The 6,000-nt window shown below is 47.0% G+C and overlaps 1 protein-coding gene across 9 annotated transcripts in view; it reads right to left on the reverse strand.

Moving 5' to 3' along the window:
* The window catches only part of USP49 (ubiquitin specific peptidase 49), a 58,200-nt gene extending 53,387 nt beyond the window's left edge, over positions 1–4,813 (reverse strand). For 7 of the 9 annotated variants that reach the window (XM_030561455.1, XM_030561451.1, XM_030561456.1 and 4 more), the window contains exon 1: positions 4,353–4,408. The gene's annotated coding sequence lies outside the window, so the exon portion shown is untranslated. Of the gene's footprint in view, positions 1–4,352; positions 4,418–4,544 lie in introns of those variants that run through there. The other 2 variants (XM_030561453.1, XM_030561450.1) reach the window with 2 other exon arrangements.
* Positions 4,814–6,000: the final 1,187 nt, after the last annotated feature.

The raw sequence follows: 6,000 nt of genomic DNA on the forward strand, positions 1-6,000 counted from the left end.
TGCACACTTAAGTCAGAGAAAAGCTATACATCGTGAGTGGTCAGCACCAGATTTTCAAACATTCACATCTTTTTATTTCTAAACAATTTTTTTAAAACAAGCATAAATTTGAATTTCTCATTCAGAGGGGACAAGGTTTAAAGCAAAGCCATTTCTCTGCTACCTGAGCATGAAAACAGATTCTGAAAAAAATTTCAACTGGTGAAAAATTTCGCTCCTGATTCGCACCGTTTACTCAGAACTGAAATACTGCTGACAGGCTTTTATTAAAAAAAAATGTATAAACTCCCTTTTAGGGTGAAACCAAGTATGAGAAATTTAAATACAACAAATATTTTGAGAAATGTAAGTGAATGAAAATAAAGGTTTGATACACGTGTGCCATTTCCACTTTTATTGTATTGCTACAGTTATGCGAGTCCTTTCAAGCAAAGATGCTCAGAAGATGATTGTGCAACTGAGAGAACTAAAAAAGTAATATTTGATATTTAACTATGCCATAGGATCCACCTGTCAAGAGTTCAACTGGACTCAACCACACGATATAAAACAGAATCATACTTGTGAAATCTGCAGTCTCAGAAAGCAGAAACAGAAAGTCTAATAACAAATGGTAATAAAGCACGTGGAACATTACCAGCTGACAGATTCCAGTTCTTCAGCTTTCAATTTATAGTATGTACCAAAACTTTGAAACTAAAAATACGAAGCAAAATGACCCAAATAAATAAAGCCTGGATACCTACTAGATACCAAATCCTCCTTCAGTTTAATTAAAAAATATATATTATATAATAAATATTAAAAAAACAACAACAAAGCAATGTGTTGAAGATGCCATTGTCAAATAAGTCACAGCATGCTCGAAGTATATCTTAGACATACACCAGCAGAGATCAAGCACAAGACACCAGGGCCAAATTATCCACTAGCTTAAACAGGCTGCTTATTCTATTGACTTCAGTTAACTAATACCCATTATGACAAAGGTGAATTTGGCCGACTGTATTTACACAAACGGAAGGATCTTCTCATCCATCAACTTATCTGCTCTAATTCCTCTGCTCCCCCTCCCAATATCCACTACTCTTTTAATCTTTTTCCTACCCCTATCTTCCAGCCTTATTCATGCTGTTCCCTTCTCTTGAAGCAGCGTCTCAGATTTCATCCACCAAGAGCCTTCTCTTCCCATCCAAATATCACTTTAAACTTGTTTCTTCCAGGAATCCTTTTAAGCTTACTGTCCATTCCAATCATCCCTCTTACCATCCTTAACCTAATGTGTGGTCCCCAGTTTTTGCCTAGTCTTTCTATGGGTCTGATCTGTATTTCCTTAAGAAAAACATCCTTTGAAGTCAGTTAGAGTTTTGTCTCAGTAAGGAAAAAGTAGTGCATGTCAAACCTCTTCACTTCAAGCTCTTCAGGGCCCAGAAAGCAACTTAATCTATATTCTGTGAAGCAGCACTATGCAAAGAGGACAGATCTTGCAAACCCACTTGAGGGGTTTGTGGAATCCAGCTCTAACCGATTATTAAAACAAAATACAGCTTTTTTTTTTTTTAAACTTTCATCTATATAATCCAAAGCGAGCTGACACACCTTCATGAGAGCTCTGAATTCTTTAATAAACAAACATTTCTTAATATTAGGAATTATTTCTTTCAGGAACACAAATTAGCATGTTTGCATTTCCAATGCATTACAGAACACTATACAGCAAATATCTATTTCTCTAAACGAGCAGCTTTTCAAAGATCTACTCATGTTTGTTTATGCAAACATATACATAAATACACTGATAAATGTATTTAGAGAGACAGAGACAGATTTTAGCGGACAGTGTGTTTATTTCTACAAGGCAGAAATGTTTTCAGATCTATCCCTTGTGAACATAACAATAAATCTGGGATTTTCTAAATCAGATGAAAGAGAGGGGGACCAGAAATAATCTAAAAAAAACCTTAGTTTGCGTATCACAAACTTTTAGAAATTAGACTTGTAACTTCAAATTCACTTATAAAAACACTAAGCTTCTTGCATTCCCAAAAATTATGTATTCTTAGAGTCTTTTTAAAACTATTCCAGAAACTAAGCATAATTTGAGTTTACTTTTCTTTATTGACAGGGGGGAAAGAGTATGTGTTTGTGGGAGGAGCATTCAAGCTGCTGCCAGTTCTCCAGGTTGCAATTATGTTTTAAATGCAATTTAAATGTGGGTCTGACTTCTCAAGACTGACAGTAACAATCAAAAGAACTAAAAGGAGATGCCTATATTTCTGCCCCTCTGCTATTAATTTCTATTTCTCTCTCTCTGCAATGCTTTTGGAGAACATTGCTTGTATCAAAGATGCTAAATCAACTATTATGTATTTCTCTTTGTTAAAAACCTGTCAGTAAACACTTATTCTTCCAACCTCAACTTCTTCCCCCCTACCAACACTAAGGCTCGCTCCTCTCAAATAAAACAAAACAGATGGAAACTTCAAACGAAGTGAACAAAAGAGATTTTTTGTTCCCTCTTTTCTAAAAGATAGAGGATAAAATCATGGTAGCTGGAAGAAGAAAAGATTTTGTGTTCCATCCTGCAACATTTACTCAAGCATAGTGACTTCAATGGGACACGTGAGTAAGGACTTATTCATGGAAGCTAGGGCTGCAAGTCTCTAGCAGGTCATGTAGTCCACCCCCCTAACACTATCAAATTATTTCCCTTAGTATGTGTATACTGGGGCTTTGGATAAAATTGGAATTAATCATTTTGTTTATAAAGAAGCACCCAACACACACTCTGCCATTGATCTGGTTAGAGAGAGGGGGAGCTTGAGTGCCATACATTTAAAATGAACTTTAAATATTGTTATAAAACTATATGGATTTGTTATTTACAAAGCATCACCCTCAGAGTCACTATGTTCAAACAGAAGTATCTACACAACTTAACTCCTGTTCTCCTTAAACTCGGAAGTCACACAGACTTCAATGGTTCTACTGGTGTGAGTAAGGCAAAAAGGATTTAAGGAAAAGTTGCTACACAATTAGGGCCCAATTCCGGGAGGGACCTGGCCTCTTCATAGTTAGTTCCTGTTCCAACTCTCTACCCAGCAACCCATTATTCCTCTCTATATTGCCTGTTCCAATCACCGAGGGCCCCAACCACTACTCAACCACCATCCTAGCCTCTCCCTTGATCCAGCCTCCACTCATCATCCCTTGCTCCCAGACCTACCTTTCCCCTTCAACACTTGCCTCAGCCTCCCTTAGAACATCTGGGCCCAGGTCCCCTTCACCTCCAGCACCTGCCTGCTCTAGTTTTCAGCCCATCTCAGCTCCCTCAACCACACCTGTCCTCACTCTCTGAGCTCTTCCTCCAGCTCCCTGAGCCCCTCCTCCAGTCATGTACCACTCCAGGACTGAACCTCACCCTAGCCATCAAAGGGCAGTAAACTCTCCCTTGGCCTCCACCAGCAGCTTCCCCCCAACCTCACAATGTAGGGGGTGACCCCCAGCCTCCTTGTCCCCACTCGCTATTGTGGGCTTGAAAGCCCCTTTAGCCCCTGCCTGGGGGCGTGTGAACCCCGCATGGAGATGAACCCTTTCAGCTCCCCACCCCCCGTCACTCTGGGAATAAACCCACCAGATCCCGCCCCCCACTGAGCAATGAAGCACTTCACGCTCCAAACTAGGGATTAAACCCATTAGACTCCCCCCAAGTCTCCCCACAGGGGGATGAAGCCCCCTTACACCTCACCAACTGGGGGTTAAGCCCCTCAACCCCTCCTGTACCCAACCCCCATGGGGGGTTAGACCCCCCCAGGCTCCCCACAGGGGGATGAAGCCCCCTTACACCTCACCAACTGGGGGGTTAACCCCCCCAACCCCTCCTGTACCCAGCCCCCCATGGGGGGTTAGACCCCCCAGGCTCCCCACAGGGGGATGAAGCCCCCTTACACCTCACCAACTGGGGGTTAAGCCCCTCAACCCCTCCTGTACCCAGCCCCCCATGGGGGGTTAGACCCCCCAGGCTCCCCACAGGGGGATGAAGCCCCCTTACACCTCACCAACTGGGGGATTAACCCCCCCCAACCCCTCCTGTACCCAGCCCCCCATGGGGGGTTAGACCCCCCAGGCTCCGCACAGGGGGATGAAGCCCCCTCACACCCCACCCGGGGGGTTAGACACCCCGTACCCAGCCCCTGCGGGGAGGTGAATCCCCCCAGACCTCCACCCATAGGGGGGCTCACACCCCCAGTTTGCGGTTGAACCCCTTCTCCCCAGCCTCCCTCGGGGGGGGGGTGAAGCCCCCTCCCCCGGGGGGGTCAGAGCACCCCTCCCCCATCAACCCCTTTATTTACCGCCATCATCAGCACGCGCGAGCTGTCACCGAGCGCGAGACACCCCAACCGGGGCGGGCCCCGCCCCCTCCCCGCCCATTGGCCGCCAGCCCCGCCCCGCCCCCCGACGCCATTGGTCGGAAAGCACGCCACACATTCCATCCTCCCCGCCCTTCGTTAGCGCTGTACGCCCCATTCAGCTACGCTACTTACGCCATGTCCGCAAGGCTCTTGTGAGCGGCCCTGCGGGGTTCTTCGGCGCGTTACGCCCGTGACCGAGCACAGCGGAAACTTTCCTTTATTTTATGCTGTTTACCCTGCCCAGACCGCGAACTTTTTACTACTGTACGTGAAGTGCGCAGACTGCCGATGAATTCCCCGCGGCTTTACGCTGCTTGCGTTGCTCGAGATTTCGAACGCGGGACTAGCTTACGCCGCTTGCGTAGCCGGCCGGGTCAGGCTCTTCAGTGGCTTAGGGCAATTGCGCTGCGGAATAGGAGGGGGGAGAAGGGCGGAGGGGCGTGGACTCCATAGCCCCACCCCGGGACGGTGACGTAGCTGGGCTTTGTGAATCGCAGTCTGAAGTTTGGTTGAGTCACACGAGGGTAAATAAGGATGTTTCAGAGACAAAGAGACTCTTAAAGGGGCAGGAGCGTCTTGTGCGGCGCCTCCCGCTCAGAGGGGCCCAGGCTGAAGGGAGCTGAGCTCCCCTCCCCCTCATTGCAGCCACACAGGGTCCAATCTAGGGCCACGGCCACATCAGGCTTTCCACCCTGTCGGGGCCACGTCCCGCATCACCATTGCACAGGGCCACTACAATGGGGCCACTTCCGGCACCACTAGTGCATGGAGCCACGTCTGGCACCACCATTGCACGGGGACACTGCCACGGGGCCTTTCTAGCAGCACCAGTGCATGGGGACACTACCACGGGGACAGTTCAGGTGGTGCTGATTGCACAGGGCCACATCAGGCACCACCATTGCATGGGGACACTGCAATGTCCAGGCCATGTCAGGCAGGGCCATTGCTACGGGACATGTTGAGCCTCATCATTGCATGGGAACATTGCCATGGGGCCACATAATCCGCTGCCACACCACAAAGGCCACGTGAGGCACCGCCGCTGCCTAGGTCACTGCCATGGGGCACGGGACCTGTGTGGTACAATGCAGTGGCGAGTTAGAGAGGGACATTTTCGATGATTAGCATCTACCGAGGTAGCCTCAGCCTTGAAGAAGGCAGAACCACTCCAATAAATCCAGACTGTCCTGGCACAGTAGATCCCAGACAATCACAAAGCACTTCACAAACCCACACAAAAATCAAAGAAGAGGTCATCTAAATTGCCTTTGGAAATTAATGGCCAAAGAGCACTGAGCCCCTCTGTCTACTAACAACCACCATTTCCTCATTAAAATCTCTCCTTAAAACTCACTTCTTCCAGGAATCTTTCAATCTTTCTTCATACCATCACCTTTAGCCCACCCCTGGTCTATTTTAGGCCCTGGTCCTAAACAGAGATCCACCCTGGTACTTGGGCTTCAATGGGATTTTCCCCATAGAGTGCACCCTTAGACTGTGAACTCCTGCAGCCAAATTCAGTCTTAGAGTAATTCCTTTAACATCAAAAGAAGTTAAACCAAGGGTTACTTTGGCCTTTTATATA

This window comes from Gopherus evgoodei, chromosome 4 (assembly GCF_007399415.2).
Source record: "Gopherus evgoodei ecotype Sinaloan lineage chromosome 4, rGopEvg1_v1.p, whole genome shotgun sequence".
Taxonomy (NCBI): Eukaryota; Metazoa; Chordata; order Testudines; family Testudinidae; genus Gopherus; species Gopherus evgoodei.